The sequence below is a fragment of the Puma concolor genome, chromosome B4 (genome assembly GCF_028749965.1).
Source record: "Puma concolor isolate L17-30 chromosome B4, mPumCon1.1.hap2, whole genome shotgun sequence".
Lineage (NCBI taxonomy): Eukaryota > Metazoa > Chordata > Mammalia > Carnivora > Felidae > Puma > Puma concolor.
Window position 1 is genome coordinate 119548694 of NC_141673.1, and position 26703 is coordinate 119575396.

General features: G+C 34.0%; 1 protein-coding gene and 1 non-coding gene across 2 annotated transcripts in view; both read right to left on the minus strand.

Moving 5' to 3' along the window:
* GPR158 (G protein-coupled receptor 158) overlaps positions 1 to 26703 on the minus strand; it is a 436580-nt gene that overhangs the window by 31358 nt on the left and 378519 nt on the right. The window lies entirely within an intron of this gene.
* On the minus strand, positions 20835 to 20941 carry LOC112868016 (U6 spliceosomal RNA). The gene has a single exon (XR_003224216.2). It is a non-coding gene; the product is annotated as a U6 spliceosomal RNA (small nuclear RNA).

Genomic DNA, 26703 nt, shown 5'->3' on the forward strand with positions numbered 1-26703 from the left:
TGGGTGTTGAGTGGAAACCAATTTGACAATAAATTTCATATTTAAAAAAAAAACTAAAATACATAAATAAATAAATAAATAAATAAATAAATAAATAATATTTTTTCTATGTATGCAATTCAAATGAATAGCTAGAGTTGAGAACTACTGGGTTAAGTTACATCTAAGAACTATTCCATTTCTAGTTATTGTGTGAAGGCAAAATCCAAAGTTACTGTACAGGTCCTTCCGTTTACCCATTTCTTTAACTTTATCCCCAGAATATTCTTAGCTGATTTTCACTCCCCACTCTCATTCTGAAATTTTATGTCACAAAATTGTGACTTAAAATAAACTATCATGAATGGTTCATGATACTATGGGGGTATCCACAATCAATTTCCAAAAGGCAAAAATAAATTTATTTTCCCAAATTTCTATTCTGTCCTTCATCTCATTCTTTTTTTTTTTTTTAAATTTTTTTTTTCAACGTTTATTTATTTTTGGGACAGAGAGAGACAGAGCATGAACGGGGGAGGAGCAGAGAGAGAGGGAGACACAGAATCAGAAACAGGCTCCAGGCTCTGAGCCATCAGCCCAGAGCCCGATGCGGGGCTCGAACTCACGGACCGCGAGATCGTGACCTGGCTGAAGTCGGACGCTTAACCGACTGCGCCACCCAGGCGCCCCCCTTCATCTCATTCTTTATAAAATTTTTATGAAGTATTCCTATGAATTCTTCACAAAAATCATTTTAAGTCCAGAAATGAAACATACACACTTAAAATAGCCTAGATGTCTTATACTATTTTTTCTGTCTCTATAGACCTTCAGTAGCTCTTCCAGAATCAACACAAGACACCCAGCAAAGAAATTTATTTTTTAGCAGACTTTTATTTATCCTTCTTTCCCCTATATCTTTAACTCCATTGTCCTTCAATGTCCTTCAACTAACACACAGCATGAAGTTATTTAATACTGAATAAAATACCCTCAACTTTGCTGTGGAACAATGTAGCAAGATATGTATAAAAAAGAGTACAGCAGAAGACCTCTTTAACTATTCTCCACTCAACTAGTTTATCAGATTAAGGGTTATTCTCCATTCTCTATGTAAAACATACTGAGTACTGCCCATGTCATGCTAAATGCTAGCAGCGACACTTAACTTGCTACCTCTGTCTGGTATGCCTCAAACACTTCGACTCCAATCAGTTGAATTGCTACTTGTTAAGAATCAGTTGTATGTGTCCCCAAATTGTGCCCATTGTTATCAATTTATATAATTTAACCAAATTATAAATAAAATAATTACACATGACTGAAACAAAAGGAGACTTATTTGTATAAAATCTGTCTTGAAAGCTTTGGAAAGACTCCATGTAGGTGAATCATTAAATAAGCTGTTAACCTAGGGGAAAGTGAGGAAACTTTAATATATTGGGGTGGTCAAAAAACATAAAAATCTAGAAAGATTCTATGCTCAGAATGCTTTAAAAAATCTTTAGATTTGTGGTCTTATTTATTTATTATTATTATTTTTTAAATTTATTTTTGACAGAGTCAGAGTGCGAGCATGAGCTGGGGAGGTGCAGAGAGAGAGAGGGAGACAGAATCCGAAGTAGGCTCCAGGCTGTCAGCACAGAACCTGAAGCGGGGCTCGAACTCACAAACTATGAGATCATGACCTGGGCCAAAGTTGGATGCTTAACCGACTGAGCCACCCAGGCACCCCCAAGTTGTGCTCTTATTTAAAGAACCAATATTGTGAACAGTAGATAATGCACTACAGTAATTTATGTTAGAAAGAGAACAATGCACTCCAAACGTCAGACCCATAGTCAAACAAGGGGCCTATTTAAAAAACATTGGTAAATGATTATTTGTGTGTTTTAAATTGTAGTCTCTTATACACTTTAATGCCTTTCACTTTTAAACAAGTTTATCAATTTATTGACCAGTGACTAATCCCCATAAGAAAGGCTTCTACTGTAATTAGCAGATCAAAAAAATTCAGAGAACTCTTAGAAATAAGAGAATTTTTTTTAAATTAATGTCTTTTGCCAGTTCCAGTCTTATTTTCTGTAGAAGAAACTTGCACCCACTAGGTACACATAATTGTTTCTGGTCATACCTGGATGAATTCTAAGTTTTGAATGACTAGGAGCTTAAAAGAGGAAATCTGGCTCATTTTTATGGTCTTCTATATTTTGGCTAGGCAGAAAAAAAAAGAGAATTGTTCTAATTTTAGACACAATTTGAATTGAAATAGAATTATAATAAACAAATATTTATACAGTGACAATCATATACTGGGTATCATGCTAAGCAACATGGGAAGAATAAGATACAGTTCTAGAAGCTTACAATCTAACTAGAATCAAGTGTAGAAATAACTACCATATAAAACAGCATATATTCTACATTGTATGTACCTAGTAAGTCTAATAACCTAATAGAATAGGTTATATTTGGCCTGGACTTCAATGGATACCAACAGAAATGGAGGAAAGTGGAGAAGATATAAGGAGATATTCTAGCTTGAGAATAACATAACATAACAAAGTACAAAGCAGGAAATGTAAGTTGCATTTTGCAGAGGAAATCTATATGATCCCACTTTGATAATCTTTTAATCAATAAATCTGAATTCTAAATTATTAGAAATTTTCATGTTTTCCAGGTGATGTCTTGGGTATTTATTGTATAGTCTGAGAATTCAAGATTATCATAGATCCCATAATCTCATTTCCAGAGAGGAAAAACCAAAGCCAAAGGCTTCATGGGTCTCCTGTTATTAGTTTTATTGGCTTTTGAATACTAGGAAACACACTAACACAATTGTGCACTTCAGTCTGAGCATTTCAGGATATTGGGTTTTGTAAAATGGAAGAAGATGAATTTTTCTAGCATTGTTTTCAAATAAAATGAGAAAATTCTGCCATATCTTTAAAAAACAAGCTCTTGTTAGTTTATATGGGTTCACTCCCTAGATAGCAACTTCTAAAAATGAAATCCTTAGATATGCATTCATATGAAATACAGCTGTAGGAAAAAATACAATAATTAAATTTCTTAGATTACTTTACTATTTTTTTTCATAGATAAATCTTTAGGATACCATCTGTTCAGAAGATTTCACTGTTTCTGAAGGAAAGCAGTAACATATACAAGAAGATTGCAAGAAATTGACAGAGTTTAAAAAGGCATATTTAAAGAATATATTCAGTTCTCATTATTAATGGTAGATAAATTCATGGAAATGATGTTGTAACAATGAAAAGGGCAACCCAGGAATTGGCTGTCACTGGAGTATCTGTCTCTACTTTTTCACTTCCCACACATTTCTGGTTTGAGCTCATAAAACTCCACTGTCAGGACTTGTACTTCTCCAAGTATCTAATTGATATTTGTACTCTTTTTTTTTTTTTTTTTTTTTTTACTTGATATCTCTCCAGCTTTCAGCATGGCTAAAGCACTTGGCTTCCATTATGTCACATCCCCTTGATTTTCTTCCTATTCCTCTGTCAGCATCTTTTTAGTTTCTGATACAGATTCTGCTTCTCCAGTCTTCCCCTTAAGTGGTAGTGTTTCCCAAGGACCTCCTAAATGTAGCCATCTAGATCTATTTCTTACTTTAAATATCGTACCCAGGGAATTCCATTGACACCCCTGTTTCAGTTATCTACATGCTGGTGAGACCCAAATCCATATCTTCGGTTTAGATCTCTCTCCTGAGCTCAAGATCTTTCTACTCAGTGACCTACTAGACATCAACAGGTCCCCAAATGAAATTATCCCTCTTTCCACTCCTTCTTCCTCTAGCCTACTTTTCTCCTGTGTTACTTATCTCAATGACTAGTATCACTTAATTGATCGAAGCAGAAACCTAGGAATAAACTTTAATTTTTCTCTCTCACTTACATTCCAGACATGAAATGAGTGATCAAGAATTTAATTTCTACCTCTTCAATATCTTTCAAATCTTTCTCTTCTTCTCCATCTTCACTGCTATACTGGCTCCTGGTCATCAACCTGCTCCTATAGTAGCTTCCTAACTAGTCTACTTACTGGTCTTGCCTACCTTCAATCCACACTCCACACTCCACACTGAAGCCACAATGGTCACTTCTGATCATGTTACTCCCTGTTTATAGTGCTTCAGTGGCTTCCCATCCAAATCCTAGCTCCTTAATATGGTAAAAGACCTTTAAATGCCTTTGAATATTGGTTCCTCCTTGTCTCAGCAGCCTTATCTCTCACCACTCTCCCTTTCCTATAGACCTTCAGGTCCCTGTGGACTATATCTGAACCTTTGCCCTCAGTTTTCCTCACTGCCCCCCCCCCCCCCCGCCCCATGCCAACACCTAATTTTGCTAATTTCTACCTATTATTTCAAGGTTCAGTTTAGATGTTGCTTGCTCTAGGCCACTGGTTCCCAAACCGGTATCATCAATATCATCTGGAAACTTGTTAGAAATGCAAATGCAGTTATCTACCTGCTCCCAGGTTCATTGTAATTTAGTAAACATACATCAATAGGCAATTAAAATACGATGGTTTTGGGGAATAGTATCAGCAAAAATGATGGAATAAAGAACCCACAAGTCCATCCACCCATAAAAACCATGAATAAAGTGGCAAATCTATTAGAATCAACTTTTTTGGAACCCTGGAAAAGAATCAAAAGCTTATAGCAACCAGGGGGATGCTTAACCAAGAGAAAAACAACTGAATCTGAGTAAAAAGTTTTGTGACATTTTAACATACTGTTCTATCCAGTGTCCTATCTCCCACTCCCCAGATCAGTGGTGGACTTGAACACATCCCCCATTCTCATCACAGGCAACTAGTACTAGGCAAACAAAATACACCTTTTTCTTAAAAAATTGTGGTTGTTCATTTTGACCTTTCTGGTGGCTCTCTGGAGGACTAGTTCAAAAGGCCTGCCTTTATTTTTTTTTAATTCCAGTTATATTAGTTTCAAGCGGACAATATAGTGACTCAAGAAGTCTATACATTACTCAGCATTCAACATGACAAGTGCACTCCTTAATCCCCATTACTATTTCACCCATCTTCCCACCCACATTCTCTCTGGTAACCTTCAGTTTTTTCCCTATAGTTAAGAGTCTGTTTCTTGGTTTATCTCTCTCTCTTTATTTCTTTGTTCATTTATTTTGTTTCTTAAATTCCACATATATGTGAAATCATATGATATTTGTCTGTAATTGACTTATTTTGCTTAGCATTATACTCTTTAGCTGTATCCATGTCATTGTAATTGGCAAGATTTTATTCTTTTTAATGCTGAATAATATTCCATTGTGTATATATATATATACACACACACACACACATATATATATATATATATATATATATATATATATATATATACCACATCTTCTTTATCCATTCATCTATCAGTGAACACTTAGGTTGCTTCCATAATTTGGCTATTGTAAATAATGCTGTGATAAATATAGGGTATGTATCCTTTCAATTTGTATTTTTTATTTTTGGGGTAAATACCAGTAGTGTGGTTACTAGATCATAGGGCAGTTCTATTTTTAACTTTTTGAGGAACTGCCATACTGTTTTCCACAGTGGCTGCTACTAGTTTGTATTCCCACCAAAAGTGCAAAAGGGTTTCTTTTTCTCCACATCCTCACCAGCATTTGTTGCTTATGTTTTTATTTTTAGCTATTCTGACAGGTGTGAAGTGATATATCTCACTGCAGTTTTGACTTGCATTTTAAAGTCACCCAACTGGGAACCCTCCCAAGGCTGAGAGTCACTTGACTAAAACATTTAAAGGCAAATGGATTGGTTGATGTCACTTGGGGCAAGAGGTAACAGTTAGGACAAACTATAGACTAAACAAAAATGAATGAAGGCTGGGAAAGAGATATGCTGGGCAAAAAAGGCTTTGAAAAGTTCCCAAATATTCCCGGGCATCTAAAAAGCTGAAAAATACTCAGAAAATACCCAAGAAGGCGCTAAGTTCTCATATCCTGTTGACCCGAGGCTCTGTAGAAGCAAGAAGTCTAAGGCAAAGTGGTAAAGTGCTTGACTGAGTGTTGAAGACATGTCCCAATATACACATACACACACAGTCCATGTGCAAAAAATAAGAAATTTAAAAGAAGTTTTTATTTGTTTCAGACTTTAAGGAAATCTCTGTTAAATAACTAGCTCATCACTAAGTCAACAGAACAGAGACTTCAGTGGCTATACATAACAAAGGATACAGATATTACAGAATTAGCTCAGAAAAGCCAGTAAACAAATAAACAAAAGCAACTACAACAAGAAACAACAGTAAATGCTGGGGAAGATGAAGAATCTGATTCCAGATTTACCACATCATAATATTCAAAATTTCCAGTTTTCAAAAAAAAAAAAAAAAGAGACATGCAAAGAAACAAGAGTATATGGCCCCTATGAAAAAAAAAGAAATTAATAGAAACTGCCTCTGAGGAAGCCCAGGCATTGTACTTATTAGACAAAGATGTTAACTGTACTAAATATGGTCAAAAAGCCAAAGAAACCATGCACAAAGAACTAAAGAAAGAATGATGTTTCACCAAATAGAGAATACCAATAAATAGAAATAAAAAGGAACCAAGAAGAAATTGAAAAGTTGAAAAGTACAATAACTGAAATGAAAAATTCTCTAAAAGGATTTAAATTCTCTAAAAAGATTTGACAATGTAGAAGGAAGAATCGGTATATTTGAATATAGGTCAATTGAAATTGTACAGTATGAGGAGCAGAAATGAAAATAAAATGAAGAAGAATGAAAAGAGCCTGAGATACCTATGGTACACTATTAAGAATATTAGGATTTACATAACGGGAGTTCCAGAAAGAGAAGAGAAACAAGCCAGAAAGAACATTTGAAGAAATAATGACTTAAACTTCTCAAATTTGACAACAGACTTAAATTTACATATTTAAGAAGCTCAAGTAATCAAAGTAGGACAAATTCAAAGAGACTCACATTAAGACACATTATAATCAAACTGCTGAAAGCTAAAATGAAGAGAAAATCTTGAAAGCAACTGGAAAAACGTTACCCATTACATACAAGGGATTCTTAATAAGATTAAGATCTAATCTCTTATCAGAAACTATGGAGGCCAGAGGGCAGTGGGATAACATATTAAAAATGCTAAAAGAATGCTTGCTTCAGCAGCACATATACTAAAAAAAAAATGTTAAAAGAAAAAACAAACCTGTCAACAAAGAATTCTATTATCTGGCAAAACTGTCTTTCAAAAATGAAGGAAAAATTAAGACATTTCCAAATAAATAAAATGGAAAGAGTTTAGGAAGGGGCATCTGGGTGACTCAGTTAAGCATCTGACTCTTGATTCTGACTCAGGTCATGATCTCATGGTTCATGAGTTCCAGCCTTGCATCGACTCTGTGCAGACAGTGAGGAACCTGCTCAGGATTCTCTTTCTCCCTTTCTCTCTGCCCTTTCCCCACTTGTGCATGTTCTCTACGTCTCTCTCTCTCTCTCTCTCTCTCTCTCTCTCTCTCTCTCAATAAATAAATAAACATTAAAAAAAAAGAAATATTAAAGGAAGGCCTCTAGGCTGAAATAAAAGACACTAGGCAGTAACTGAAATGCACATGAAATAATGAAGAACATTGGTAAAGGTAACTATAGAAATAAATCTAAAGGTAAGTATTAATGTATTTTTGGCTTATAACTATTCTTTTTTTCTTATATAATTTAACAGGCAACTTTATAGAGTTACAAGTATAAATCTATGTTGATGGTCACACAATGTTGAAAGATTATAATTTGTGACACAAAGTAAAAGGGAAGCAGAGTGATATATGGCAAAGGTTTTGTATACTATTGAAACTAAATTGGTATTATTTGAAACCAGGTTTTTATATATTTAGAATATTAATGTTTTTAAATGTTTATTTTTGAGATAGAGACAGAGCATGAGTGGGGGACGGGCAGAGAGAGAGGGAGACACAGAATCCAAAGCAGGATCCAGGTTCTGAGCTATCAGCACAGAGCCTGACGAGGGATTCGACCCACAAACTGCGAGATCATGACCTGGGCCGAAGTGGAAAGTTTAACTGACTGAGCCACCCAGGAGCCCCTATATATTTAGAATATTAATTGTAGAATGTGAATTGTAATCCTCAGGGCAACTATTAACAAAACAACCACATATAGAAATAGATGAAAAGGGAATAAATATGTAGAAGTGCTCTTACCATAAGAGCAGGTAGTAATGAAGATATTGAGGAATAAAATGATAAAAGATACATACAAATAAATACCAAAATGATAGGAGTATGTCTTTCCTTATGAGTAATTACATTAAATGTAAATTGGTTGAATTCTCCAACTAAAAGTTAAAGATGGGAGAATAGATTTTTTAAAATGATCCAACTGTATGTTGTCTACAAGAGATTCACTTTGGCTCCAAAGAGAAAATAGGTTGAAACTTAAACAACAGAAAAAGATACCCCATGCTAATAGTGACCAATGAAGAGCTGGAATGGCTATGTTAAAAAAATAGTTTAAGACTAAGTTTGTTAAAAAAGACAAAGACACTACAAGTTATAAGTATCAATCCATCAAAATATTAATAATTGTAAATACACATGCACCAAACATCAGGGCCTCAAAATATATGAAGCAAATACTACAGAACTGAAGAGAGAAACAGAGTTCTACATTAATAGTTGAAGACTTCAATATCCTGATTTCAATAATGGATAGACTGTCTTGACAGGCAATAGGAAAATCGAGGGCTTCAACAACATTAGGAATCACCTAGATCTAATAGACATGTATATAAAACTACATAGCAGATTACACATTCTCCTCAAGTGCACAGAGAGCACTGTCTAGGATAGACACAAATTAGGCCACAAAACGAGTCATAATATATTGAAAAAGATTAAAATCCTACAAAGTGTTTTCTCTGACCACAATGGATTGACATTGGAAATAACAATGGAAGGAACTCTGAAAAATTCAAAAATATGTGGAAATTGAATGGCACACTCTTAAACAACCTACGTGTTAGAGAAGAAATCACACAAGAAATTAGAAAATAGTTTGAAATAAATCAAAATGAAAACACAACATACCAAAGCTTATGAGTTTTGAAAAATTTAGTGTTTAGAGGGACACTTATAACTGCTAATGCCTATATTCAAAAGAGAAGAAATATATCAAATCAAACTTTCCACCTTAAGAAACTAGAAAACAAAGAGCAAACTACATTGAAAAAAGCTGAAGGAAGGAAATAATAAATATTTGAGTCGAGTAAGATGAAATAAATAATTGCAAAACAATAGAGACAATAAACAAACAACAGCTGGTTTTTTGAAAAGATAAACAAAATTGACAGATTTTTAGTTACTCTGACAAAGAAAACAGAAAATTCATATTATTAGAATCAGGAAATCAAGGGGAGGAGACATTACTAGCAACTTCACAGAATAAAAAGGATTATAAGAAAATACTTATGAACAACTGTATACCAAAAAAACTAGGTAACCTAAATGGAATGGGCTAATTACTAGAAACACACAAATTACCTAAACTGACTCAAGAAGAAGTAGAGTATCTCAAAAGATCCATAATAAGCAAAGATATTGAATCAATTATTAAAAACTTTCCAAAAAAAAAAAAACCAATCAGGACCAGATGGCTTCACCAGTGAATTCTACCAAACATTTAAAGAATTGACACCCATTATCTTCAAACTCTTCTAAAAGTAGAAGAGGGATAAACACATTCTGTATTATTTTATGAACCCAGCATTATTTTGACTCCAAAGCCAGATAAAGACATCACAAAAAGACAATTACAGACCCATATCCCTTTTGAATATACATGCAAAATTCCTAAGCAAAATACTAGCAAATCAAATTCAAAAGCATGTTAAAAGAATTATATCCCATGACCAAGTAGGATTTATCCTGGGAATGCAAGGTGGTTTAACACACAAAAATTAATCAATATAATATACCATATTAATAGAATTAATAGAATGAAAAATCCTACATGATCATCTTAATTTGTGCAGGGGAAAGCATTTGACAAAAATCTAACACTCCTTCATGATATAAACATCAATAACTAACTATAGAAGTTAAATTCTTCAACTTGATCCATATTGGGCTTCTATGAAAAACTCACAGCTGATATATTCCATGGTGAAAGACTTAAATCTTTCCCCCTAATATCACAATCAAGGCAAAAAAGTTGTTCTCACCACTTCTACACATCACTGTACCAAAAGTTCTAGCCATGGAAATTAGTTGAGAAAAAGAAATAAAAGGCATTCATATTGGAACAGGAGAAGGACAGGTATAAGTAGATGACATGATCTTATATATAAAAAACCCTAAAGAATACACACACGTGCACACATACACAGACTATTTGAACTAAAAACCTAATTTAGTAAGTTGCAAAATACAAGTTTAACATACAAAAAAAAATTTTATTTCTGTATACTAGCAATCCCAAAATGAAACTGAGGAAACAATTCCATTTACTATAGCATCAAAATGAGTAAAATACTTAGGGGTAAATTTAACCAAGGAGGTAAAAGATATGTGTGCTGAAATCTATAAAACATTACTGAAAGAAATTAAAGAAGACCTAAAGAAATGGAAAGACAATCAGTGTTCATGGATCAGAAGACTGAATATGGCAATACTTCCTAAATTGATCTATAGATTCAAGTCAATCTAGAGATTGTAATGCATTCCCTACTAAGGTTCCAATTGATTTATTTTCAGAAATGGACAAACCGATACCAAAATTCATATGAAATTGCAAAGCACTTCAAATAGCCAAACGATCTAGGGAAAAAACCAAAGTGGTCTTGGACGACTCATACTTTCTGATTGCAAATGTTGCTATAAAGCCACAGCAAGCAAAACAGTATGGCACTAGCATACGGATAGATATGAGTAAATTAAAGTATGAGCAATTAAAGGTAAATTTTATTCAATAGAATAAAATTGATTATCCAGAAATAAACCTTTACATCCATGGTCCACTGTTTTTGACAATGGTGTCAAGAACATTCAATAAAAATAGTTTTTTGTTTTTTTTTTTAACAAATGGTGCTGGGACCAGTGGATATCCACATGTAAAAGAATAAATTTAGACCTCTACTTTACATATTATACAAAAATTAATTCCAAAGGTATAAAACCCAAATATGAGAGCTAACACTATGAAATGCTTAGGAGAAAACAGAGGTAAAATTTTTGATCTGGGATCAGGCAATGGTTTCTTAAATATGATATCAAAAGCACATGTAACAAAAGAAAAAATAAACTGAACTTCACAAAAATAAAAAAAATTGTATATCAAGGCACACTATCACGGAAGTGAAAAAGAAAACCCCCAGAATTGAAAAAAAATACTTTCAAATAATTTTTCTAATAAGGGTTCATATCCAGAATATATAAAGAACTCATAGAATGCAACAACAAAAAGGCAAACAACCTAATTAAAAATAGGCAAAGGACTTGAATAGACATATTCTAAAGAGATATAAATGACCAATAAACACACGAAAATAATCTTGACATTGTTAATCACTGAAGAAATGTATATCAACAGCACAGTGAAATATCACTTCACACAGACTAGGACAGTTACAATAAAACTAAGTGGATAATAACTGCTGAAGATGTGGAGAGGCTGGAAGCCTCATACATCTCTGCTGGAAACAGAAAATGATACAGCCCCGAGGAGAACAATTTGGTGGAAAATGCTAGACATAGATTTACTACGTGACCCAATAATTCCACTTCTAGTTCTTATATACCTATGAGAATTGAAAAATAGATTCACACACAAAAAAACCTGTATGTAAGTGTTCATGGTAACATTATTCATAATAGTCAGGAGTGGAAACAACTCATCCATCAAATGAATGAATAAACCAAGTGTCGCACATACATACAATGGAATATTACTCGTTAATAAGAAGGCATGAAGTACTGATACTTATTACAACTTATCACATATTACATATTACAAACATATCAGAAACCACCTGAGCCGAAATCAAGAGGCCGACATTTAACTGACTAAGCCACCCAGGCGCCCCTAGTCTTTCAGTTTCTTTACCATACATTTATAGATAAAAAATAGTACTAGGCCATAGGGGACCACAAAAAGATGACAAAATTCTTTGCAAATATGAAGTTACTCTTTTGTATGTGTGATTACTTATAAAAACAAGAAAATAAAATTCTCAATAAATAGTTGCATGTTAATATATTTAACCTATTTTAGGTTTCTCATAAAAAAGATGCTAAACAATATAAATACAAAAAATTAAATATATAAAAACTCTAAAATTACCATTGCATTCACCTTCACCTTAACCCACAGTAAAATACACAAAACATATTAGCTAGCAAGTAGAAGATGCGACCACAAAAGAAATTCGGATTTGCTATGTGAGTAAGTAATGACTCTTCAGTTTGTCTGACCGGTAGTATTTTTAACTTTTTAGATGGTATTAATTACCCTTAAAATAGAAGAACTTTCAGTTATTGCCAGTGAAACTTTTGGAAATTAATTATAAAGTATTCCTGTGATTGCTCTTTGGTTCTCCTACTGTCTAGCTATTTACACTTTGTTTCACCACTAGATTCTAAACTCTGACTTAAACTTCTTTGCAGGTCCCAGAGTACCTACTACATTGCCTTGCCTATTATACAATATCACAGACTCGGCTGTTTTTACATGCAAATTGATTCCTTCATTAAAACTATAATATATGGCCCAAGTAAAACAATAGAAAACTATAAACAAACAGAGAAAAATGAATGCCTAAAGTAGCACTAGCTGTACAGAAACACTTAGCATTTTGATGAATTTTATTCTCTAGTATTTTTTCTATATGTAAGTGTGTTTTATGACATTAGGATTACAATATATAATTTATGTGGTTCTTTTGAGCATTTTTTGTCATACAACATTCTATATTTGTAAATAGCATGACATATGATGGCACATAATCTTTTAAGCACATCATTATTTTTTTTCATTCTAAACTACAATCCAATGAACATTTTTTTCTCACTCCTTCAAAGCCCCAAAAGTCTAAGAATGGAAAATAGAAATCTAGTGCATTAACTTCTATACATATCAGTTGTTACTATCTATATTGGGGAACATTGTTTCATCTCTTTTATCACGTTTAGAATGGATTGAAAACTAATTGAAAAGGGAACTTACAAGAAAGGTGGTATACAAGGTCAAACATATTTTTTAAAGATATAAAGTTTCATATTTTTATACTGGAACAGATGCCAACTTAGGAAAACTTTTCCAGCGACTAGAGAACATAGGAAAAATTTTATCTATGTAAACCTGGCTATAATATGAAAAAAAATCATAAGCCTTCTGCATATGTACTATTTTCTTTTTAAAATGTTTTTAATGTTTACTTATTTGAGAGAGAGAGAGAGAGAGAGAGAGAGAGAGAGAGAGAAGAGAGAGAAAGGGACAAAGTGTGAGTGGGAGAAGGGCAGAGAGAGAAGAAGACACAGAACCTGAAGCAGGCTCCAGGCTCTGAGCTGTCATCATGGAGCCTGACATGATGTGGGGCTTGAACTCATGAACCATGATATCATGACTTGAGCCAAAGTCAGATGCTTAACTGACTGAGCCACCCAGGCACCCCAAGCCAATGTACTATTGTTGGCAACTTAAGAAGTATATGTGATTATAGCCTTCAAAGCCCCCTTTTTCATGAGCTTGACCTATTTTTTTAAGTGCCCCTCATAACATTCTTTGCTTATAGACTAGGACCTGCTGTATTCTTGGGTTAGTTTCTCTCTACTGTGTTCTACCTCCCCAGCCCCTGACAAACCTTTCTCTTTCAGGTCACCTTCCTAAGCTGCCTGACTGAATACTGTATTTTCTGGCTGACACCTAGAGTGTAATCTATGTTTATGCATATGTTTGTCCTACCTATACACCAATATTTTAAGAACATTATGAATAATTTTTGCAGATCAATTTTTGTATACACTTTTCTTTAGATTTCAAAAAAATAACTCACTTTTTAAAAAGCTCTTGATACATATTACCAAATATTTTCAGTGGATTGTACCATTTATGCTCTCTTCTTCAGAGTATGAGGGTATCTTACTCCTTGGATATTTAATATTATGAACAATTATAATTAAAAAAAAACCCCTTTCTCCTGAAATAAATGAAATACTGATCCATAATTTCCCATTGTTTTATTCAAAATTTTTTGCATTCAGTTTTATAATTTGTTGCAATTCTTATAAATTGAGATGAGACTGTGAGGTAATTTTTTTTAGACAAAGAGCTAATTTTCAAAATTATTTGTTGAATTGGCCATTCTCATTCTGTTGTTTTGGAAAGCTTTCTCTAAAAGTTTTGTAGTGCTTTCATATCAACCCTTAAGATTATTCCTAGGTATTTCAGGTTTACATTTAAAATTGTGAAGAGGACATTTCCATAATTATCTTCTCCAATTTAAAGGTAAATAGAAAGCTATTCTTTCTTATACAAACCTATACATCTTGCTTAAATTTTCTTGATTGAACTTTCATGAATATATGAATAATTCCTTTTCAGAGATATAACTCATATACCATAAAATTCTTCATCTTATGGAAAATTTATGAGACATGGTAAATACGGTAAATTTGACTTTTATGAAATTTATAAAATTCAGTTGTTTTAGTGTATTCATAAAATGTGCATCATAACCCCTATCTAATTTCAGAACAATTTCATCACCCCAAAATGAAACCTCATACCCTATTTTTACTCCTCATTCTTCTTTTTCCCCTAGACCCTGGCAACCACTAATCTACTTTACGTCTGTACAAATTTGTCTATTATGAAATATTCTGAATATTTCATGTAAATGACATCATAGACTATGTAGCATTAATGAATACACTCCATTACTTTTTCCACTGAATAATATTTCATTGTACAGATAAACCATGGATTGTTTATCCATTCATCAGCTGATAAACCCTTGGGTTCTTTCTAACCTTTGACTTTCATGAATAATCTTATTATGAAAATTTGTTGTATATATTTTTTTCTGTTTGGACATGTATTTTCAATTCTCATGGATATACACCTAAGAATGGAACTGTTGGGTGATATGGTAACTTTATATTTAATATTTTGAGGAACAAAATTGTTTCAGAACTTGGCTGTACCATTTTGCAATCCCACCAGCAATGTATGAGGTTTTCAATTTCTGCACATCCTCACCAACACTGTTATTTTAAGACTTTTCGACGATTAAAAATAAAACAGACTTTTTGATTATAGCCATCTTTGTGGGTTTGAAGTGCAATCTCATTGTGGTTTGAATGTGATATCTCAAATGACTAGTGAAAATTTAAGCATCTTTTCATGTAGGTATAGGCCATTTGTATATCTTCTTTGGAAAATTGTCTATTCTATTCAATTCCCATGTTTAAAGTTGTATTGTTTGTCCCTTAGTCGTTGAGTTGTATTACTTCTTTACATATACTGAATATCAGACCCTTATCAGATTTGCAAATATTTTTTCCTATTCCGTGGGTTTTCTTTTCACTTTTTTTGGTATGCAGGTTTTTTTTTTTTTAAATTTTAGAGTGAGAGACACAGAGAGAGAGAGCGCATTCAGCACAGAGATGGATGCGGGGCTTTATCCCACGACCCTGGGATCACGATATTAGCCGAAATCAAGAGTTGGATGCTCAAGCAACTGAACTTCCAGTTCTTTCCTTAAAGTTAAATTTATTTACACAGAACAAAATACACAAATCAGTGCACAAAACAATGACTTTTGATGAATGCAACAGCTTATATAACCCACACTTCCATCACTTCAGGAACAACTTGCTTATCCATTTTTCTGTTGCTGGACATTGGGTTGGTTCAAGTTTGGGGCTATTATAAAAAAAAATCCCAAGCAGGCTCTGCACTGCCAGGGCAGAGCCACATAGGGCTTAAAACCATGAACTGTAAGATTCTGACCTGAGCCAAAACCAAGAATCAGATGCTCAACTGGCTGAGCCACTCAGACACACTTGTTATTGAGTTCTATGAGTTTTTAAATATATTTTGGATTATTAAACCCTTTATCAGGTATATGAATTGCAAACATTTTCTCACATTCAGTAGGCTGCCTTTTCATTTTGTTGATGGTTTCCTTTGCTGAGCAGAAGCTCTTTATTTTGATGTAGTCCCACTTGTTTATTTTTGCTTTATAAAAGCTTTTGTGTTTGGAATCAGATTCAAAATTCATCGCTAAGACTGATATCAGGGATCTTACTGCCTATGTTTTCTTCCAGGAGTTTCATGGTTTCAGGTCTTACATTCAAATCTTTAATCCATTTTGAGTTAACTTTTGTGTATAGTGTAAGATAGTGGTCCAGTTTCATTCTCATGCATGTGGCTGTCCAGTTTTCCCAGCACCGTTTATTGAAGAGACTATCCTTTTCCCATTCTTGCTTCCTTTGTTGTAAATTAATTCACCATATGTCAATGGGTTGATTTCTGAGTGGTCTTCTGTTCCACCTCTGTGTGTTTCGATTGCCATAACTTTATAATATCTTTTGAAATTAGGGAGCATGATGCCTCCAGCTTCATTCTTTCCAATTGTTCGTGTCTGCAATTTCTTTCATCAATGTGTTATAGTCTTCAGTGTACAGGTCTCTTGGTTAAATTTATCCCTAGGTATTTTATTCTTCTTGATGCAATTTTAAATGGAACTATTTCTTAATTTCTCTTTATGATAGTTTGTTATTAGTGTATAGAAACACAACAGATTTTTGTATATTTATTTTATATCCTACAACTTTACTGAATTCATTTATTAGTTCTAATAGATTTTTGGTGGTGTCTTCAGGATTTTCTATATATATCATGTCATCTGCAAGTTGTGACAATTTTACTTCTTCTTTTCCAGTTTTGATGCCTTTTATTTCTTTTCCTTGCCTAATTGTTCTAGCTATGACTTCCAATACTATGTTGAATAAAAGTGGTAAAAGTGGGCATCCTTGTCTTGTTCCTGATCTTAGAAAAAAAAAATTTTCAGCTTTTCAAAACTGAGTACAATGTTAACTGTGGTTTTGTGATCATATATGGCCTTTAGTATGTTTAGGTACATTCCCTCTAGATCTGCTTTGTTGAGAGTTTTTATCATCAATGGATGTTGAATTTGTCAAATACTACTCTGCACCTATTGAGTTGATATGATTTTTACCTTCATTCTTTCACTTTTTTTATTGAAGCATAGTTGATACACAATGTTACATTACTTTTAGGTGTGTAATATAGTAATTTGACAAGTTCATACATTATGCTATGATCCCTGCAAGTGTAGCTACCATCTGTCACCATATAATGCTATTATAATATCATTGGTATATATATTCCCTGTACCTTCTATTCCTGTGACTTATTCTTTGCATAACTGGAAGCCTGTATCTCCCACTACCCTTCACCCATCTTGCCTATCCTTGCACCCCTGTTATTTTGTTACTTTCTTGATAGTATCCTTTGATGCACAAATGTTTTTCATTTTGATAAAGTCCAGCTTATCTACTTTTTTTCTTTTTTTGCTTGTGCTTTAGGTTTCTCTCCAAGACTATGAATATTTGTGTTTCCTTATAAGAGTTTTATAGCTTTAGCTCTTACATTTAGGTCTTTTATCCATTTGGAATTAATTTTTGTAAATGGTGTAGAGTAAAGGTCCAACCTCATTCTTTGGCCTGGAGAAACCTGGCATTGATCTGTGTGCCTCTTCCTCTTGCTGTAGCTTTGAAGTAAGTTTTAAAATCAGGAAGTGTGAGTCTTCCAACTTTCTTCTTCTTTTTTAAGATTGTTTTGGCTATTCTAGTTCCTTTGCATTTCCATACGAATTTTAGAACCAGCTTGTCAATTTCCACAAAAAAGTTAGTGGGATTTTAATAGGAATTAGGCTGATTCAATTTAGGAAAGATAGAAATCTGAAAATACTGAACTTGCCAAACCATGAACAAGGGATGTCTTTCCATTTATTTAGGTCTTCCTTAATTCTACAGTGTTTTGTAGTCTTCAGGGCACCTTTCTAGCAGTTCTGTTGTTAAACTTATTCCTACATATTTTATGGTTATGCTATTGTAAATGAAAATTTCCCCTTAATTTCAGTTTTAGTCTGTGGCTAATGTGTAAAATACAACTGATTTTTGTATGTCTGTCGTGTACACTGCAACATTGCTAAACCTGTTTATTAATTCTAATAGTTTTTGGTGGATTCCTTAGGATTTTCTCTACAGAAGATCATGTTATCTGGAAACAGTTTTACTTCTTTCTTCGATCTAGATATCTTTTATTTCTTTTTGGAGCTTAACTGCTCAGGTGAGAACTTCTAGGACAATGTTGGCTAGAAGTAGCAAGAGCAAACATTCTTGTCTTGTTCCTAATCTTAGGAACAAGGGGTAAAGACTTTAGGGGTAAAGACTTCAGTCCTTCATCATTAAGCATGATGTCAGCTGTGGGTTTTTCATAGATAACTTTTATCAGGATGAGGAAGTTCCCTTCCATTCCAAGGATGTAGAGTGTTTTATCATGAGAGTGTGTTGGAGTTTTGTCAAATGCTTTGTCTGCATTTGTTGGGATGATCACGTGGTTTTGTCCTTTATTATGTTAATGTACTCTATGACATTGATTGATTTTTGTATGGTCTAAATCCCACCGGGTCGTGATGTATGATCCTTTTTAGAGGTTGCTGGATTCTGTCTGGATTGAGATTTTTATGTCTATATTCATAAGAGATATTGGTCTGTAGTTTTGTTTTCCTGTGATATATTTATTTATTTTTGGTATCAGGGTAACATTGGCCTCTTACAATGAATAGGAAGTGTTGCCTTATCTATTTTTCAGAATGGTTTGCAAAGAATTAGTGTTAATTATTCTCTATATCATTGATATAACTCATCAGTGAAGCCTTCCAGTACTGGTATGTGGGGGATGGGGGGGCAGGAGGGGAAGATTTTTGATTAGTAATTTCAATGTCTTTACTTGTTTCAGATTTGTTTAGATTTTCTATTTCTTCTTGAGTCAGTTTTGGTACTTTGCATTATCTAGGAATTTCTAGAATAGTTGAGCTTTTAGTGTTAAATTCCTTGTTAGCTCAAATCCAGTCTTTTGAACTGGACACATGTGAATTCTGTGTGATGGACATTAGGATAACCAGAGGCCAAGCAAGACAATGACATGTTAGAAAGTATTATACAGGTAATACTATCTAAAATCACAAGCTTAACAATAGTCATGTTTAAAGGAAAGTAGTCTAAATACACAAATTAAAAGACGGAGGTTGTTAGATTAGACTTAAAGATGCAAGTCCTCACCGTAAGCTTTCTGCAAGAAATGCACATTAAATGTAAAACAAAGGTTTGGGGTGCCTGGGTGGCTCAGTTGGTTGAGAGACCAACTTCGGCTCAGGTCACGATCTCATGGTTTGTGAGTTCGAGCCCTGCATCGGGCTCTGTGCTGACCGCTCAGAGCCTGGAGCCTGCTTCTGATTCTGTGTCTCCCTCTCTCTCTACCCCTTCCCTGCTCATGCTCTGTCTCTCTCTGTCTCAGAAATAAATAAACATTAAAAAAATCACTTTTAAAAATAAATATAAAACAAAGGTTTAAAGTTAAAATAATGGGGAAAAAAGATATAACATGCTAACACTGATCAAAAGAAATAAAAAGTGGTTATATTAATATCAGACAAAGTAAATTTTATAGCAAAGAATATTACCAGGGACAATGAAGGTCATTTCATAATGGAGTCAATCCTTTATCATTATGGATAGGACATGAATCCATGTCCTATGAATAGGACTGAACAACTCCAAATGTTTATGCATCTAAGAACAGAACTTCAAAATATCTGAAGTAAAAACTGAAAGAACTGTGAGGAAAAACAGGCAAAGATGAAATTTCCAACTATTCTCTCAATAGAACAAGTAGAGAGAAAATTAATAAGGATATAAAAGATGAACAAAATTATTAAACAACCACAAAACCACAGAAGACACATTCTTCCAAGTGCCCGTGGAACATTTACCAAGATAGATTATATTCTGGGCCATAAAATGAGTCTCAATAAATTTAAGAAGATTCAGGTCATACAAGGAATGTGTGCTAACCAGAACAGAATTAAATTAGAAATCAAAAACAAAGATTTATGGAAAATCTCTCAAATATTTGCAAACTAAATAACCAATAACCTGTGGGTCAAAGAATAATTCAAAGTAGAAATTATTTTGAGCTGAATGAAAACGTAAAAAATATTTGGGAGTGGACACTTGTAAATGCTGGGGGAGGGACAGCAGAGTAAGCAGAGGCCAGGTGAGTAGATGGCGCATCAGGAAGGACGTAGGTGTGTCCACGTAATAACGCCAGCCGAGCCCCTGCCTCTGGGCCCAGACAACGGCAGGCAGCTGGCAGCAAACAGCTTGCAGAAGCAGACTGTCTCACTGTGGCCTTTATTATTTATTTATTTTTTAAGAAATTAAAAAAAAAAAAAAAATTAATGTTTATTTATTTTTGAGACAGAGAGAGACACAGCATGAGCAGGGAAGGGGCAGAGAGAGAGGGAGACACAGAATGTGAAGCAGGCTCCAGGCTCTGAGCTGTCAGCACAGAGCCGGACGCGGGGCTCGAACTCACGAACTATGAGATCATGACCTGAGCCGAAGTCGGATGATTAACTGACTGAGCCACCCAGGCGCCCCAAGAAATTTAAAAAATTTTTAATGTTTAGTTAATATATTTATTACAGCACATTGTTAGTCAAAAGTGTGGAAGCTTCATGAATTTGCATGTCACCCTTGCACAGGGGCCGTGCTAATCTTCTCTGCATCCTTCCAATTTTAGTGCATGTGCTGCTGCTGTGAGCACTCACTGTGGCCTTTAAAGCCTGGCTGCCCTTCTTTTTGCTACATGAATGAATTAATCTCATTTCCCACTTATTCTCTCACATCTACTTCACATGAGGAAGAGAAATATTTCCACTTGAGGGCATACAGTCTCTAACAAAGAACATTAGGATAAAGTATTTATCAACTATAGTCCAAGAAGTACTAATTCTGAATTACCAGATGGGCTCTTATTTGGCATTTTAATGTTAAGGAACACACAGAGAATTGCACACACACATATACAAGGTGACACCATACAATCCAGGCAATAAAAAACATCCCATGTTTCCAATGTGGCACATAGCCCCTAAACTATATACTCTAATTCAAACCTATTTCCAGAAATCTTGACATAAAATGCTCCTGCTGTGATTAGAAATTAGAGCCCCATATATATATATATATATATATATATATATATATATATACATACATATACATATATATACATATATATATGTGTATATATATATATACACACACACACACACACATATATATATAATCTCAAAAACAAAAAAAGGAGTTTAATATTAAAAAGCTTTGAATATAGATATTATACAATAAAGGGTATTTAAAAATTATGCATCACAAAAAATCAAGTAGGACATCTGAAGTCAGACAAAATAAGTAACGCTTTAAATCTCTTTAGTTTTCTGAGAAATGTTCCCATTTTATTCATGTCTAATATTTAATATATTCTGAAAAGTAGAAAAATTAAAAAATGAATTTTGTTTTTATTTCTAATTATACTGAAAAGGTGCTCATTGATGTTAATGGTTCTGTATGAATACAGACCTCTAGTTATCTTTTATCAATATGCTTACATATCCCCTTTTATTTCCTATAAGTAGATTAAATTGAGCATATTAATTCATAAATGAAGCTATTCAAGCCAGCAACCCTTAATTAGCTTCTGAAAGTGACAAGAACATACCAACATAATTAACAATATTTAGGGCCATTCAGCTGGGCCAAACCTTTGGGTCCTGTAGGAAGCCAGACAGGGCAGCGTGAAGTCATTAGAAGGGGCAGGATGGGGAGGAAGGAGCAGAGGGAATTGTCCTGTCCTCCAGCTGGAGATTTTATAATCAAAGAGTAACTCCTTGGAGCTTAGGGGACTCTATTTTCATGGTTTCTGCAGAGCCATTCATAAGGACTAGCTGTATACAAAGTCCCACAGGACTCAGTCTCAGACAGCTGTGGACGGATTACAAGTACTCCAAGAAAGGGGAGATGAGTATAGGAAGGACAAGTGAGAGGACACAATTTGCTTATTTCTCAGGTTTTCAAGGCCTCACTTTTTCTAGGTCCTTCAAAGCATATGAGTGATCAGAATGACAGAAATGTAGGGCTTGCAAAGCTAAGGTATGTAACCACACACTTTCTGAAAGTTAATTAGAATCGGGATAGCACGCAAATAGTTCTGTGCATTAGTGTGAGCCTTTATGGTGCATTCCATGCCAATGTTTCTTGAATTAATGAAATTATGAGGTAAATTTATCTTGTTAAGAGCCAAATGTCTTTTGATCTTTCCTGTTTCATTGCAAATAATTTAAAATGGTAAAAATATCTCTAGGGAAACTGTTTAAATCTTAATCTCACAAAGCCTAGGTTGGCACTCAATGAACTAAGAAACAGGTAAAGAGAAAGTCAAATTATTTACAAATCTAATTTTTTTCCCAAACCTCTTAAAATGCCAGTATTAGACATAGTTCTGAAACATGAATTTGAAACTTATTTTCTAAATTTTCATCCTAAGCATGTCATTTTTCTATAGAGCACCTAGTTATTTTCCAGTAAATGCAAAGTGTGGGTATAGAAGGTAAAGTCTCGGGTATTTGGTAGTCTGCCTCTGAAGCTAAGTAACTTTCTTTGAATTTGGAACTTACTTAGTTTTCTATTAACAAAGAGTCTCTGTTTAATCAAACTTTAGCCAGGCTCTTCTGAACCTTCTGCTCGACTGGGCCCAATGTTTGGACTTCCCTTGTCTTTTTGTTTGTTTTTCCTAAAATTAAGTTTCAATTATTCCAATAAAAGGATATAATTGCTTCAATTACTAATTAAATTTTGTGTAATGACTATATTCTCTATAATTTATAAATGCCTAAATTTCAATTTGCAACAAATTCCTGAGATAGTAGGTTTCAAAATACATAGAAGCTCAAGGTGTGTTGTTGTTTTAATCCACACAGTAAAAGAGAAAAAAGCAGAAGTAAATTCTCTTTGGATTTCCCTTGTCTTTACACTGCCCAATTGTAGCAAGATTCTTACTAAGTCAGTTTTGGGACAATCTCCCACCCTTGATATCTGAGACCACCGTGGCTTGCCTTTGTCAAGACTCCTATCAAATTGGTTTAGCAAGAAATTCACCTTTGCCTCTGATGCTTTCTCTTAGTAGTTTTCCATCTACTGCTCCTTAACTGTTAATCTCCACTTTTCCTTGTTATCTTCAGAGTTGAGCCCAATCTCTCTCTCCTGCTGTAAAACTCCATTGTCATTGACCCCTGAATGAAGTCTGTCTCACCATTCTTTAATGAGTGTCAGAATATTTTTTTTCTTTAACAATGTCCAAATATAACTCTAACAGGAAAAGAGACCTTCCTCAGAAGCTTATGAGTCCCTTTTCTCTGAGACAATATGGTTCTCAAGAAATGTTACTATGAGTAATTCTCCATGTGAAGGTATTCTAAATCCAGAGTAGGCAGCCGGAAAAGATGATAAATCACAGTGAACTCAGCAGAAAGGAGGACCTGAAATCATCATCATTATCATGATCCATATGGCAAACTCTTCCCATTTCCTAGTCAAAATGCAATGTCTGTGGTTACATGCTCAAAGGATGTTTAATTGAGACATTATTTTGGTTGAGGTGGGCAACTGGCTAAAACCATTTTGAAACTATTTCATATTCAAACCCCTATGGACCATGATTTGGGACCTTCAACATCATTCATCTGTGAGCTGGAGTTAACTGCAAGAGTTTTAGAGTAATCTTGTGTATGCCCAGAGGCATTTGCTCAGCCACCTAAGAACAAAAGTTGTTATTTTTTTGGCTTTCATAAATGAGGTCTAACCAACACCTTGCTCAATGGTCTGTTAAGGCAGATGGTTCTGCAGCTAATAGACAGTCTAATTTGCCTAAGTTCCTATCTCAAATTGCCTGCCAGCCAGTGGTTATCATAAGTTAAGCTAAAGAAGGAAACCTTCATCTTATTACAAGCTCTTAGCTTCTTTATATAGTCCCACACTTGCTTTTCTTTCTTTTGCTCTTTCAAAAATTTAACATACCTTACTGTATTTTATGTATCCTTATAAAGAATACATAAAATAAATAAATATAAATATCATCCAGTCACTTTTCAAAATTTACTAGGAAACAACCAAAAATAAAATAAAATAAAATAAAATAAAATAAAATAAAATAAAACCCTTCTCACAAAGTGTAAATATTTGGTGCTAATGAGCACAGTAGAGAAAACTGCTATGTATTGTGTTGTATCTAGAGCAAGGAATACTGAATAATGTATGAAGTGAAAATCCCTCATCCAGACCCAGAAGAAGGCTTTTTCACAGCTTGCTTAAATATTCATTTTAAATATAGTACAACAAAGTCTTTTGTTTTTCCTTGATTAGCCTTGGAAAAAGGAACACAGCAATTTGTTTCCAGAAACCATATTATAGGGAATAAGAAAATGTTCCTTTAGCATTAAGTTTCTTAATCTCTTTCCACCTCCTTTCCTTTAAAACATTTCCTCATTTTGCCTCCTGAAATTATACTTGGCTTTTCTGCACCTAGAGATACTGCCTTCCCAATTTTCTTAAACCAACTTAACTTAGCAAGTAATCTGTGAACACACACATCCATGGAGGTGCTAGATGTTCTTTTAGATCTGTCTTACATCATTCATGTCCCAAGTCAAACATATGTATGGTTCCTGAAGGAAACTCCTTTTTATCAATGAAACTCCTTCATTTTTTGCTACTCCAACACTATTTTCCCCCTTTTGATCCATATTAAGCAAGCTAAAACATGATCATTCTTCCTTCTTTCTTTCTCCAAAAAGGAACAAATAGTTTCAGGTTCAAATAAATTGCACTGCCTGAAGTTGGGGCAGTGGGACTGGTTTGCCCTAGGGTGTAGGTAACAAAGGGACTGATTTGCCTACAGATAATTTAAGGCAATAATAATGACAACTAAAAGTTGGTCTGCTTTTTATCTCCATCATGTGTTAGTGATCCTTTGGTTTGGCATTGTAGTCTTTGACTGCTTGAGTCTCAAATGTGGGGAGACACCACTAAATTAAAAAGTAGAAGATTTGGTAAAAGTACATGGAACTTTTAAGTCCCCATCCCAGGCTAACAGTATCATCTCTGTGACAGAGTGAGAGAGATCTTGTTCCTTTTTCACATTTGCTTCAAGTTTTCTGAGATACTGGAATTCTGTAAACACTACAATCAATCAATGAGAAACCAGGAGATGGAGAAAGAAATGTTCTATTACTAAACCTTGGGGGAAGTGACTGAAATAAAACAAAAACTCAGGTCTTTTTTGCCTGTCCTATTCTCAAGCGACTATAACATTCATCTTATATGTCTGTACTGATAATTTCCTTAGACTTTTCTGCCTAAAGAGTTGGGTTTACCTTTAAAAAAATCTTGAAATGAAAAATGAAGTTTCTGTGAAAATGATATATGGCATTCATTATGCTATCTTGATTCCTCAATCTACCTTGGATCAGGTTCTCTAAAGCCTAGTTCTGTGACTTTCTATCCTTCCAATGAATTTCCTTTTTGCTTAATTTAGCCATAGTAACCCCTCCCCCTTGATATATTTACATATATTCCAATCATATTTAGTCTTTACAACAACTTTACAAGTGAAGTGAGATAACTGATTTTCAGATGTTAAAATAATTTTTTTTGGTTTTGTAAATAGTTAATGGCAGGATTAAAATTCAAATTTGGATTTGTTAGGATTTATGTCTTTCCTCTTTATCATGTTACTACAAAATCTTAGAAGTCATTTCTTCAGGGCCACATGTTGCTTGAACCTAAAAGACACCAACCAAAGACACCCCTAGCTGCTCCATTCACTATAACCCATTCATTCACTTAACAAATATCTAAATGTATAAATATGGGCAAGATGCACAACTAAGGATGGAGAATACAAAGCTGGTTCAGCCGTCACTTTCATTGGGTTGTTCACATTCTTCTTGGATACTAACTGTTCAGTTTTATAGATTTAAACAATACTGGAATCAGTTCATTTAAACAATATGGAAAAAAACAGAATATAATATGAAGCCATATGTTTCAGACAGGATAAGAATAACTCAGCTCATTAAGTTAGAAACAGTTTCTATTCAATTTAGACTTCAGTGGGGGTAACTCTTCACTACAATGACTTCTAGAAATACATACAAAGATAGAGCGTTAATTCCAGTCTTTAAACAAAAGAATGATGAACTAAACTAGTTTCTCAAATTCCAATCATTTGCAGACCCCACTCAAGATTTCTGCCTAGGTCTGCATACAAGCTATACATTCTTTAAATCAATTTCTATTTATTGCTTTAAAATATTTTAAAGGAAACTTTATATTGCTACTTTCAATGAAGAACCGATAATCCAGAAATGTAAAGTAAGTATAGAAGTGCAATGAGAGAGTTAATAGTTTATATCCAGACAGCACTGCAGTGCACAGCTCTGAGCCCAAAGCTTGATCTGTTCTTTGTTG